Genomic DNA, 12,741 nt, shown 5'->3' on the forward strand with positions numbered 1-12,741 from the left:
GCGGCCCGGTCCGGCGGCGACGTCATCGGTGACGCCCGGCCGGCCCCGCCCCCTCGCCTGTGGAATGCAGCGCGGGGAGGGAGTCTTCTGGGAGGGGGCGCTCTCTGCCCTGCGACCGCGGACCCGCTGCCGGGAGCCGCCTGAGGGGAGACGGCCTGAGCCTCAGGGAGACGGCGCGGGGCTTCGTCGCCTCAGGTACGGACTTTCCCGGGCGCTGGGGGCTCTACGTGGGCAGCAGAGTTTCCTCCCCGGCCAGGCTTTGCACCTGTCGTGACCGCCGGGGCCGGGAAGGACACATCAGTGTTTTCTACGAGCTTGCGAGATGCAGAGTATTCCACGACGCCGTTACTCCCTCGGAAGCTCACTCAGCATCGAATTGTCTGGCAGAAATGCGGGCCAGTGCCTTTACCTTCAACACCTGCCCAGCTTCACTGGCGTAGACATTTTTCAAGACAACGTTTCCTTCCCGACTCGGTACCTGGGTGTGAGCGCAGGTGGCGGGGGCTGCTTTGAGTCTGGCTTCCTCGGACCGGGAGCTTCCTGAGAAATAAGATGTAAAAGGATAGGAAACGGCACCTCAGTCCGAAATGTCCTTGCCTGAAATGGCCAATTTAAGATGATGAAGGAGGAAACGAAGAGACGGAGGGAGAAAAATCTGAAAAAGAATCACGTCAAGCCTACAGATAGATACAAGATTAATCCATTAACAGAGCTTTTACTTTGCGCCGAGCTCTGGGCCAGTTGTACCTCCGCTACTCCGTGGAGAATATTGAACATGAAAAGACAGTCTTCCTTAGAGGAGCTTGAAGAAAACAGCAGACAGACGTACAAAGTTAATAACGTGTCAGTGCAGCACATCTTGCGATATATAAGGCAAGCTATAACATTGTTTATATAGTTTAATCAACAGTTCCACTTTGGGGAATATCTTTCAATGGTGAGAGCTGAAAAAAACAACAACACACACACAAAAAAAAAGCACGCAAAGGTATTCATAGCATTATTTCCCAAACAACAAAGATTGGAAGTGGGGGAAAAAAAGTCTAATCACAGGGAAATGGCTAATTAGCATCTGGCATATTAACCTCAGGAATTCTTAACAGAATGACAATAGACGCTGATCAATTTATATTTGAAAGCATACCAAATATGTACATGAAGATTCAACTGCATAAAATGTAGTTATGCACACAAAGATTAAGGCTAAGGAGTGAATTTGTGTAGTTTAATACCCCTTCCATTTTTTTAATACATTTAACTGCATAACAATTCCTCCCGATTCAGTTCTGTGCCCCCTGCATTCCTCCCACTCAAAACATAAACTGCTACCTGTGACTCCCCCCACACACACACATACACCTTAATTTCTAAGATGTACGAAATGCATTATATGAGAGGGTCTCCTAAAAGGAAGCATTTCTTCCAATTAAGTATTTCTGGCATACAGTATAGTTTTTCCTGTAATTTCTAGAAAGCAAAATATCATAAAGGTTAAAATCCCTTTGCTCTTATTTTAATGTAATAAAACCTTTATGGAAGGTCTTCGGGGAAACTTTATCAAGAGTCTGCTACCTCTGATCTAGTAATTCTATTTTAGAAATAACAAAGAGTGTTTACCTGAGACTCAGGCAACTTAGAAGGCTATTCATGTCAATGTTATTTAGGATTGTGCAAAACACAACCTAACTGTTCAGCACCAGGAGAATGGCTAAGTACATCTGGTACATTCACAGGACCGACTACTATATAGTCATCAAGAATCTTGTGTTCAAAAAATATTAAGTGAAGGGATATAGGTCAAGACAACTGTGTTCCGCCATTCCCAGTCCTCTGAGAAGTTCCTTCATAGATTTAGTTACGGTACTACAAGACCCTTCTTCCCTCTTTGTAACAGTTTATCGGACTGGCATGGACACCAGACCCAAAGGCAACCAATCTGTAGGGAGCTTGTTAAAGCTCTACCCAAACACTGTGCAAGGTGAAAGAGAGTTGAGGTAGACTGAATAATGGCTTAAAAGCACATTGAGTAGGCAAGCAGTGGACACCAGGCAGCAAGAGCCACAAGGGAACAGAAGCCACGAGTAATCAGGATATAGGGAACAGCAGCTGAGTTAAAGAGAACAGGCAGTAGTAGCAAGTAACAAGACGCTGAGTAGAACTGCTTGGATTTTGGAGTCTCTAAAATAACTATAAAAGTAAAAACTAAAAGCAGAATGCAAACAATGTGTATACTGTATTTTAAAATATGTATCCATAAATTATTCACTTTGAACACTTGAAGGAATACATTAACATTTTAATGGTGGAGAGATTACAAGTGATTTTTTTCCTAACATTTTTACAATGATAATTTTAAAAACTATTTTAAGGAGATAAATAGAATGAAGACCATCAGTAGTCAAATTAATCAGAAAATAAGTTTTATGTGGTCAAAGTGACTAGAAGACAGAAGGTCAGAGAAATAATTCTCTGAGATCATAAATGGCATAAAGGAAAAACTGACACTTAGGCTGGGTCTTTTAAGGACTAAAATTATTTGAATAAATGAAGAGGGATCGAGAAGACAAAAGACAAGCTGAGTAACGGCATAGGTGGAGAGTAATGAATAGGGTGTCCTTAATAAAATGTCTTGAGTACAAAGATGTAAGCTAGGGCGAGGTGCTGGGTTCTAAAGGGGAAAGTTGGAGATAAGGAATTTTTCATACAACCTTATCTTTATTGATATTATTCAACTTTGAAAATTTCCTCAGCTACCATTTTACTTCAGGTTTAACAACCTAGACCTAAATTATGGATTGTTTAACTTGTTTCCTGAGTTCCATGACCTCCCTGTTGGAATCTCATTTTTTCATAGCTGTCATAAAAATCATTTTTATTATGTAATTTTTCTGTTTTCTTACCCACTTCATCAAATCTAAGCTTTTTACAGTAACAGCAGCAGCAGCAACAACAACAACAACAACTAACTTCCCCAAACTTACCTATTAAGACATCCTCAAAATCATTCTTTCTCCAAATCACTTTTTTACTCTTAGGAAGTCAGTCTCCTTATGGTCTCCCACACTTCAGGCACTTCCCGTCTCTAAATCAGGGCAGATACTTATCTCCTAAGTAGAATGCTTTCCAACTTTCACTCATGCAAATCATTACAATCAACCTCTTTCAGAGCTGCCTAAAACTTTCACCTCCTAGAAACTGCTTTCCTAGTAACAACTGGGCTTCCAGATCCCTACCCCCAACCCCCATTAGTCCATTATTATGCAGTCACAGCTTTTGTTCGTAGTTCTGCGCCTGGTTCTCTCTCTTTGCTTTGTAACCTCTTTGGAGGCAAGGACTGTGCACTTGCTCCATTTGAATACCTCTCCACAACTCACAGTACAGTCCTGGCCAAAAATACTCTTACAATGTTTAATGAATTAACAAAATTAGAACTTCTCTAGCATCATGTAGGGTTGTAAAAATTATGTGCGGGGGTTTCCCTTGTTTCCACAGTTTTCATATTGGGAGAAATGGCTATTTGCCCTTTCTCCAAGTTAACCATACAGTTTTCTAAACAAGATAAAAATTTAATGACTTTGATACCTCAATTCTGAGGCCATATTCAACTTTTGAAGTGGGTACAATACAAACTGGTTTTGTTTCTTGTATCTTGAGAAGAGAGTGAATGAATTGAAGACAGTCCTTTGAGCTGCATTTTGTGCTTTGTGCTGACTTTCTTTCATGAATCTGAGAAGTATCTTAGGAATCCTAATTATAGACAAATGATGAATTTATGAGCTTATTAACTTTGAGGAAACTACTTCTAAGAATAGCCTGTATGTTCCTATGTAATAACTTTGAAGTTATTAACGATTCATTTGACAAATATTTTTTGAGCACCTATGTGCCTGGCATCAAGCTATGCACTGAAATGTCCATAGCTTTCATTTAAATGTCATGAGAAGTTGAAAGATTGAATAGAGGAAGCAGGTAAAAAGAATACTAAACAGCTCAGACTTAAATTTTAATTAAGGTGTAGCAACATGGTGCATTTTTTTTTAATGAGCTACTCAAAGAACAAATTTGTTGCAAATATGTAAGAAAGGAGTTGAGAGAGTAGTATTGAAAATAGAACAGCAGCCATAGCCGGTTTGGATAGAGTGTGGGCCCAAGGACTGAAAGGTCCCGGGTTCGATTCTAATCAAGGGCACATACCTTCGGTTGCAGGTTTCATCCTGGCCCTGACCAGGGCCCAAACTGGAGGTAACCAATCAATGTGTCTCTCTCACATGAATGTTTCTCTCTCTTCCCTTCCCTTCCACTCTCTAAAAATTAATGGAAAAATATCTTTGGGTGAGGATTAACAAAGAAAATGAAAAAAATAAATAAAACAGCAGATGGCAAGATATGGCCTTAAGTGAATAGAGAGAAAAATGAGCAGAAAGAAATGGCTGTAGAATTAGACTTCTTTTTTAATTCTAAGGAAGAATGAGGGTGATGGCAGATGGGTAAATGCAAGTTGAGAAGTACCAAACCTGACTGAAGGTTAAAGGACCATTAAGTGTTTATTTGGAGATCTGTGAGGGAAACTCATACTTTGGAGGTGAATTTCCAGATTCACTTATGGAAACTGAGACTGAGCCCAAAGCTTTGGCATTAGTGGAAGCAAAAGTGTGAAGCTAATCGATTTGTCTTTCCTTTTAACATCCTCTCCACTTCCATCTACCCTACTCAATTTTTTAGGGATCCTCAGGCTGCTTGTGACTAGGGCTTTACCTCAGTATATCAAAGCCTTTCTCTCTTTCCTCCCATGAGATTAAATTTTCTTCCATAAATGTATTTGACTGTCAGCATCCATTTATATTTCCTTTCAATTCTAAATATAGCTTTTTGCTTATGCTCCAGCATAACCCCACTTTAATTTTGTGGTACAGCTGTTCCTGCATATATCCTTTGTGTATGTGTGAACCAAGGGCCATCTTGTGTGTATGTGTGTGCACGTATGTGTACTTTGAATGTTTTGTGCTCTGTGCTCTCCAAACTGGCTCTTTGAGCCATTAGCAGTCAGAAAAGTCATAAGGAAGTTTTTTTATTAGGGTCTAAGACCAGTTAGAAACTTCAGAGAAGCCAAATAACAGAGGAGGGGGGAACCAGAGGTGGACATTGTAGATAGGACATTGTAGATATTAAGAACATTTTTCTTTTGCTTGTCTTCTTTATTTTGAGAGGCTTGAAAATTGCGGACAGCAGCACCTTGTTCCACCAAAGTCATTTGCTACTCTTATTGCCATCAGCCATGTAAAGGAGATGACATAGAAGGACAGGGAAAGAGATTAAAAGGCACCTTTTCCCAGAGCATTTTGGAAAACTGAGCTTTAACTTTCTTTTTAGCCCTCAGAAGAAAATACACAGATTATACTGTTACTGCAGATTATGGGCATTGGGCTGGAAAATATTTCACTAAGTGATAGCAGTAGTTGTTATATAAAAAGAATTTACCCAAGAACCTCTCTATAATTCTGTCAGCCAAAGAGCAGTCAGTAGCATTTGATGGCACACTGGACTGTCTTGCATTCTCTCCAAGGGGTTTGGTTACCTGAGGTATTTTATTACCATCCTGTTTTAGTGAGGCTGTGCTTGTGCTGGCTGTGATAGCTGCCTCCAGGATTGATTTAGCTAATTTGGCTGGCTGAACAGGATCTTCACTGTATCTCCCTACCTTATGTTTTTTCCACCAGAAACTATACTCTGCCAAAGAGAATTGCCTTACCAGACACAGGTTTGTTTGTTTTTTATATCTTTCTCTCTGAGATATAATATTCTAGCATGAATTTAAAAGATTGTTAGAGTATTATGGAATATTAGAGGCCCTATGCACAAAATTTGTGCAAGAGTAGGCCTTCCTTCCCCCCGCTGCTGGCATCGGTTCCCTCTGGTATCCCGAAATCTGGGCTTCCCTCACAGCCCCAGCTTAGTCCAGAAGGTCGTCTGGAAGGATGTCTGGTCTAATTAGCATAGTATGCTTTTATATATGTAGCTTATTGTGCCCAAACTCTAGAACTATGTTTGATCCAGAGAAGGTTTTCAGGGTATGAATTAGAATAATATTTTAGTGGTTTGGGAATAAAAACAAACCTTGATTCAAATTCTTTCTTTACCTGCAAAATAGGTGATCTCACAGAGTTGTTTGAGAATTGAATGAGGTAATATATGTAAAAAGTAACAGACATAGGCAATTACTTAGGCACATGATAAATGGTCGATGGTTTGTTCATGGTGATAATTATACCTTATTATGGCAATATATTTTATTACTGAAAATAGCAATAGCAATAACTATAGGGAAAAAAACTACAGAGTTAAAAGTACTAGAGATTAGATGATTTCTAACTCTAACAACCACTGCACCTTATTATAGAGTAGGGAGCAATCAATTTCTTGACTATTTAGATTAAAGTTATGCTTGTCATATGTTCAATATGAAGACAAAACAGGTCATTATACCTGTGAAGCTTTTTGTAATTTGTATAGTTAAAAATAATTGAAGTAAACTGTTGTGGGAAGAAGCTTTATCTGTGAATATCACTCTCCACAACAATCCAGGGAGGAATTCTGTAGGGCCAGGCTGTGGAGCTCGCTGAGTCCAGAGCTTTGGAGCGTGGGTGTTAGAGAGGAAGGTGGAAGTTGCAGACTGTATAAGGAGAGGGTACCTCTTGAGGGGCTTAGGGAAAGAGATATACTTTTGAAAGTGGAAAATTCACATTAAGAAGCCAAGGGTCATAGGGATATGTCCTTTCTAGGTAGATAGTAAACTCCTGAAGAAAGTAGATAATAAAGACTAGGAAGAGGAAAATATGGTTTTCAAGGTGGTATCCATACAGTCCACTCTAGTCCTCAGTCTACCAAACTGTATGCATATGATCCCCAACTAGGTAAAAGTGTGCAAGGAAAAGTATTTGGAATAAATACACCAAATACTAAATAGACTTTTCTCTAATCTGTCAGATTAGGGGTGATTAATGTTCTTTTTAATTCCTTGTAGTCATTTCCACATTTTACAATAAGTCTATATTAATTTTTATAATAAAAAATTAATTAAACAATATTTCAAAAGGCTTACATTTAAAATCCATAAACCATCTAGAAGGAGTGAGGCATTGTGTTAATTCCATGAACACTCACATACTTATATGCCTGGGGATTGTGCAAGCAGCTTTATAAGTATTTTGTCATTTAATCCTCACACTAAGCTCATGAAATATATACAGTTATTCCCATTTAGAGATGAATACACTGGCATATAGAGATCGAGTTACTTATTTTAAGTCTTTTTTTTTTTATAGAATTTTTTTTTTATTTTATTTTATTCATTTTTTACAGAGAGGAAGAGAGAGGAGAGGGATAGAGAGCTAGAAACATCGATGAGAGAGAAACATCGATCAGCTGCCTCCTGCACACCTCCCACTGGGGATGTGCCCGCAACCAAGGCACGTGCCCCCGACCGGAATCGAACCTGGGACCTTTCAGTCCACAGGCCAACGCTCTATCCACTGAGCCAAACCGGTTTCGGCTTATTTTAAGTCTTGTAGCTAACAGGCAGCAACACCAGGATCTGAATCCAGGAAGTGTGACTCCAGCAATTCATAGGCATATTTCCACTATGGGAAAATGCCCTGGTCCATGCACACAGCTGGAGGCTCTCTGCCTTGGCTCTACTTCAGGTATGGTGACTTCTGACTTATTTTAACTTTTAAAAAACTTATATAAATAGGTCTTCAGATACTCTGATAAGAAATATTTTTATTTTTCTTAGAATTCTTATGAAAAAAGGCAAGTATCTCATTAAGAATATAAACTGGAGGTTGAATTCAAATACACACTTAAAAGTTTTGACCAAACAATCTGAATCATGTTACATAATTCTTTTTTATGTCATTAATGTGGCTTTTGCTTCTTTAGCTAGTTTTGTAGCTTCTGTGACGGAGTATTTTTAGGGATAATTGCAGAGAAGCAGGAGATACAGACCTTTTTTTCTTCAGTTAGTGCAACCAGTGTAGGAAAGATGCTTATTGGGAAGTTGAGCAAGGATAGAAATCTAGGACAAGAATGTAGTTTTAACATAATATATTCTGTAATTTTCTAGCATAGGATTTTTAGGGTTGGAAGAGATCTTACAGTCTAGGACAGTAGTTTATCTGGATATCTTTGACTCCCTTCCTCACTCCCCTCCCAATTTTCCCTGGCCTAACGTCCTACCAGTAATAACAAGGAACTCACAGTTTCAGGAAGCAGACCTTTTGTTTTAGAACCACTGTTGGTAACTTTTCCTGATGTTGAGTGGGAATTATTCTTCTGGTAGCTTCTTATTGGTCCTACAAATGATTGAAAGAACAATTTCAATAGATCTAATACAAGTCTTGGTCTATTTTTGTTGTGCATGATGGCTTTAAATCCTTACACTTATTATATGTCATACACTGAAAGTCAGATCAAGAGGCTATCTGTGGTAAGGAAGACGAGACCGGAGGTCACAAAACTGATTTTGGAGGTGGAATCAGTCTTGCAGTCTCTTGGTTTTGTTTCTACTTATTTGTGTGGTATGCTGGATGTTATTAGCTTGAAAGTATAAATTTAGCTCATTTTCCCCTAAGTGCTTGCAGACAGTGGTACCTGTTTAATTTTTTAATTTATAAAGAACTTATTAGTATCTTTAGGACTATACAGATGGCAAACTGCTCCAAAACTGGACTATGCCTCTAGTTTGAGATGATACCACTCTAGAATTTCCAGTTTGCTTGAGTTTAAGACAGTATAAAACCCAATTCTTTCATTAGCCAGGCCAGTTCTGATGGAACCCAATGTCAAAAGCAGAGAATATGGACTAAAAAAAATGGCGGTGGAATGGACAGACGTGTCCTGAGCCTTTTCCCGGAGCAGATAGAAAGAACAGCTGAGGGTTGCATGGGGAGTGTTTGTTGGTGAGTTGAGGGACAGCTATACTCCAGGAGAAGGTGGGGGACTGCTGGACAGAGCTCCCCTGACTGGACAGCCCCCACTGCTGCTGGGTTCCCTCCTGGAGCGACCGGCTCGGACGCAGGGACCGTGCCATCTTGAAGGGGAAAGTGGATGTTATCGGAAGCCTGAAAATCTACAACTACGGCACCCACCAGACAGCTGCGAACCCCAGAACACCGGTCCCCAATTGGCGCAAACACATGGATTCAGAGGAGCTCTACACTCCACCAAGGAAAGGTCAGATTTCACCTGAGATAAGGAGAGAGAGAACTACATAACCAGACACCCGGAGAAGAGAGACCATGGGGAGACAAAGAAACAGCCCGCATATGAAAGAAAAGCAGGCATCACCAGAAAAGGAAGTAAACGAAACGGAGGCAAGCAACCTGTCAGAGAAAGAATTCAGAGAAATGGTCATAAGGTGGCAAAAAGAATGGAAGACGAATTCGACAATATGAGTAAGAACCAAGAGGAAATGAAGAAGAAACAAGAAGAAATAAAAATGACATCGCTGCTGTAAAGAACTCAATATAAAACATCAAGAGTACACTAGAAGAAGCAGAGGACCGCATCAGTGAGCTAGAAGACAAGGTAGGAAAAAATACCCAAGTAGAACAGCTTCTAGAAAAGAAAGTTAAAAAGCAGGAGGAGAGCCTAAGGGAACTTTGGGACAACACAAAGCAAAACAACATCCGCATAATAGGAGTTCCAGATGGAGAGTAAACTGAGCAAGGAATAGAAAACCAGTTTGAAGAAATAATGACAGAAAACTTCCCTGATAAAGGGGAAAAAAAAACCCACACAAATCCAAGAAGCTCACAGAGTCCCAAACAAAATGAACCCCAAAAGACCGAGGCCAAGGAACATTATAGTTAAATTGGCAAACACCAACGACAAAGTAAGAATCTTAAAAGCGGCCAGAGAGAGACAGAAAGTTACCTACAAAGGAACCCCCATCAGACTAGCAACTGATTTCTCAACAGAAACTCATCAGGCCAGAAGGGAATGGAATGAAATATACAAAGTCATGCAAAGGAAGGGTCTGAATCCAAGAATACTGTACCCAGCAAGGCTATCAATCAAAATTGAGGGTGAAATCAGGAGCTTCACAGACAAAAAAGGACTAAGGAATTTATTACCACCAAACCAGCAATGCAAGAAATGCTAAAGGGTCTGCTGTAAAAAAAAGAAATAGGAAGCGAAGAAGGAACACAGGGGTAAAGAATAAAAATGGTTACAAATAAGTACCTATCAATAATAACTTTAGAGAAAACCAAGATGGCGGCATAGGTAAGCACCTAAACTGCTGCCTCGCACAACAATTTCAAAACTACAACTAAAAGACAGAACGGATACCATCCAGAACCACAGGAAAGCTGGCTGAGTGAAAATTCTACAACTAGAAGGAAAGAGAAAAGCTCACAGAGAATTGGAGGTACGGCAAAGGGACTTTGTGCGCGCAGAGAGGAACGGTGGCTGAGAGCCTGGCTGACTTTCTCTGGCGGAAGGGGGAAGGAAGCCCCCGACCGCACTGAAGCTCAGTTCTGACTGCACTGAACCCCAGTTCTGGGCGAGCCTCTGGGGACCCACGCTATTACAGGGGGAGCCTGGACTCTCGGGCGGAGACTCGGGAGCCGGGGAAGGCAGAGGTCTGAAGGAGCACGTGTGCCAGTGTGCACAAAGGCAGCGGAGGTTGCCACAGGCTTTCCCTAGTGGAAGGGAGTCGGAGGCTCCTGACTGCACTGGGCCCCAGTACTGACTGCACTGAACCCCAGTTCCAGGCGAGCCCCTGGGGACCCACGCTCTTGTGGGGGGAGTCTGGACTCTCGGGCGGAGACTCAGGAGCTGGGGAAGGCAGAGGTCTGAAGGCACCGCGTGTGCCAGTGTGCACAAAGGCAGCGGAGGTTGCCACAGGATTTCCCTAGTGGAAGGGAGTCAGAGGCTCCTGACTGCACTGAACCCCAGTTCCAGGCGAGCCCCTGGGGACCCACGCTCTTGTGGGGGGAGTCTGGACTCTCGGGCGGAGACTCGGGAGCTGGGGAAGGCAGAGGTCTACACGTGCGCGCAAGGGCAAGGCTGACTGGAAGCCAAGACTGTCTGCTCCGCCCTGAGACTCCACCCCATCCAAGCTGAGCACAGAAGCTATTGCAATTTGGCAAGTCTAATCCTATAAGACTGTCTCCAGCACCAAACTTCTCCCAGCATAGACAAAGCTGATCCTCACAGCCAACTGGCCTGCAGGTCAGTTCCTCCCAGTGATACCAACAACAATCAAGACTTAATTACAACAAGGCTGTACACACAGTCCACAAAGGGGTGCACCAAGAGTGTCCACCTCAGGTTAACTGGGGAGGCTGACCCACTGGGCCATATAGGAAACCTAGCACACAAATCTATCCTACCAACTCAGGGAAGCAATGAAAATGCGGGGTCAAAGAAACAGATCACAAATGAAAGAAAAGGAGGAAAACAAACGACTGGATATAGAATTCAAAACCACGGTTATAAGGCTTTTCAAGAATATCCTAGAAAAGGCCAATAAATATAACGAGACCCTTGAAGATATGAAAAAGGACCAACTAGAAATTAAACATACACTGACTGAAATAAAAAATATTATACAGAGACCCAAAAACAGACTAGAGGAACACAAGAATCAAGTCAAAGAATTGAAATACAAAGAAGCAAAAAACACTCAACCGAAAAAGAAAAAAGAAAAAAAAAAATCCAAAAAGTTGAAGATAGTGTAAGAAGACTCTGGGACAACTTCAAGCGTACCAACATCAGAATTATGGGGGTTCCAGAAGAAGAGAGAGAGCAAGATACTGAAAACCTATTTGAAGAAATAATGACCGAAAACTTCCCCCACCTGGTGAAAGAAATAGACTTACAAGTCCAGGAAGCGCACAGAACCCCAAACAAAAGGAATCCAAAGAGGACCACACCAAGACACATCATAATTAAAATGCCAAGAGCAAAAGACCAAGAGAGAATCTTAAAAGCAGCAATAGAAAAACAGTTAGTTACCTACAAGAGAGCACCCATACGAGTGTCAGCTGATTTCTCAACAGAAACTATGCAGGTCAGATGGGAGTGGCCAGAAATTTTCAAAGTGATGAATAGCAAGCACCTACAACCAAGATTACTCTACCCAGCAAAGCTATCATTCAGAATTGAAGGGCAGATAAAGAGCTTCACAGATAAGAAAAAGCTAAAGGAGTTCATCACCACCAAACCAGTATTATATGAAATGCTGAAAGGTATTCTTAAAGAAGAGGAAGAAGAAAAAAGTAAAGATAAAAATTATGAACAACAAATACATATCTATCAACAAGTGAACCTAAAAATCAAGTGAATTAAAAACCTGAGGAACAGAATAATCTGGTGAATATAATAGAATCATGGGCATAGAAAGGGAGTGGACTGATAATTCTCAGGGGGAAAGGGGTATGGAGGGTTCAGGAAGAGACTGGACAAAAATCATACACCTATGGATGAGGACAGTGGGGGGGAGGTAAGGGCAGAAGGTGGGGAGGGAACTGGGTGGAGGGGAGCTATGGGGGGGAAAAGGAGAAACAATTGTAATAATCTGAATAAAGATTTATTTTTAAAAAAATAATAATAACTTTAAATGTAAACAGGTTAAATGCCCTAATCAAAAGACATAGGGTAATGGATTGGATAAGAAAACACGACCCATATATCTGCTGTCTACAAGAAACCCACCTCAGAAAAAAAGACTGAAGG

This window comes from Plecotus auritus, assembly GCF_963455305.1.
Source record: "Plecotus auritus genome assembly, chromosome: 3".
NCBI classification, from domain to species: domain Eukaryota; kingdom Metazoa; phylum Chordata; class Mammalia; order Chiroptera; family Vespertilionidae; genus Plecotus; species Plecotus auritus.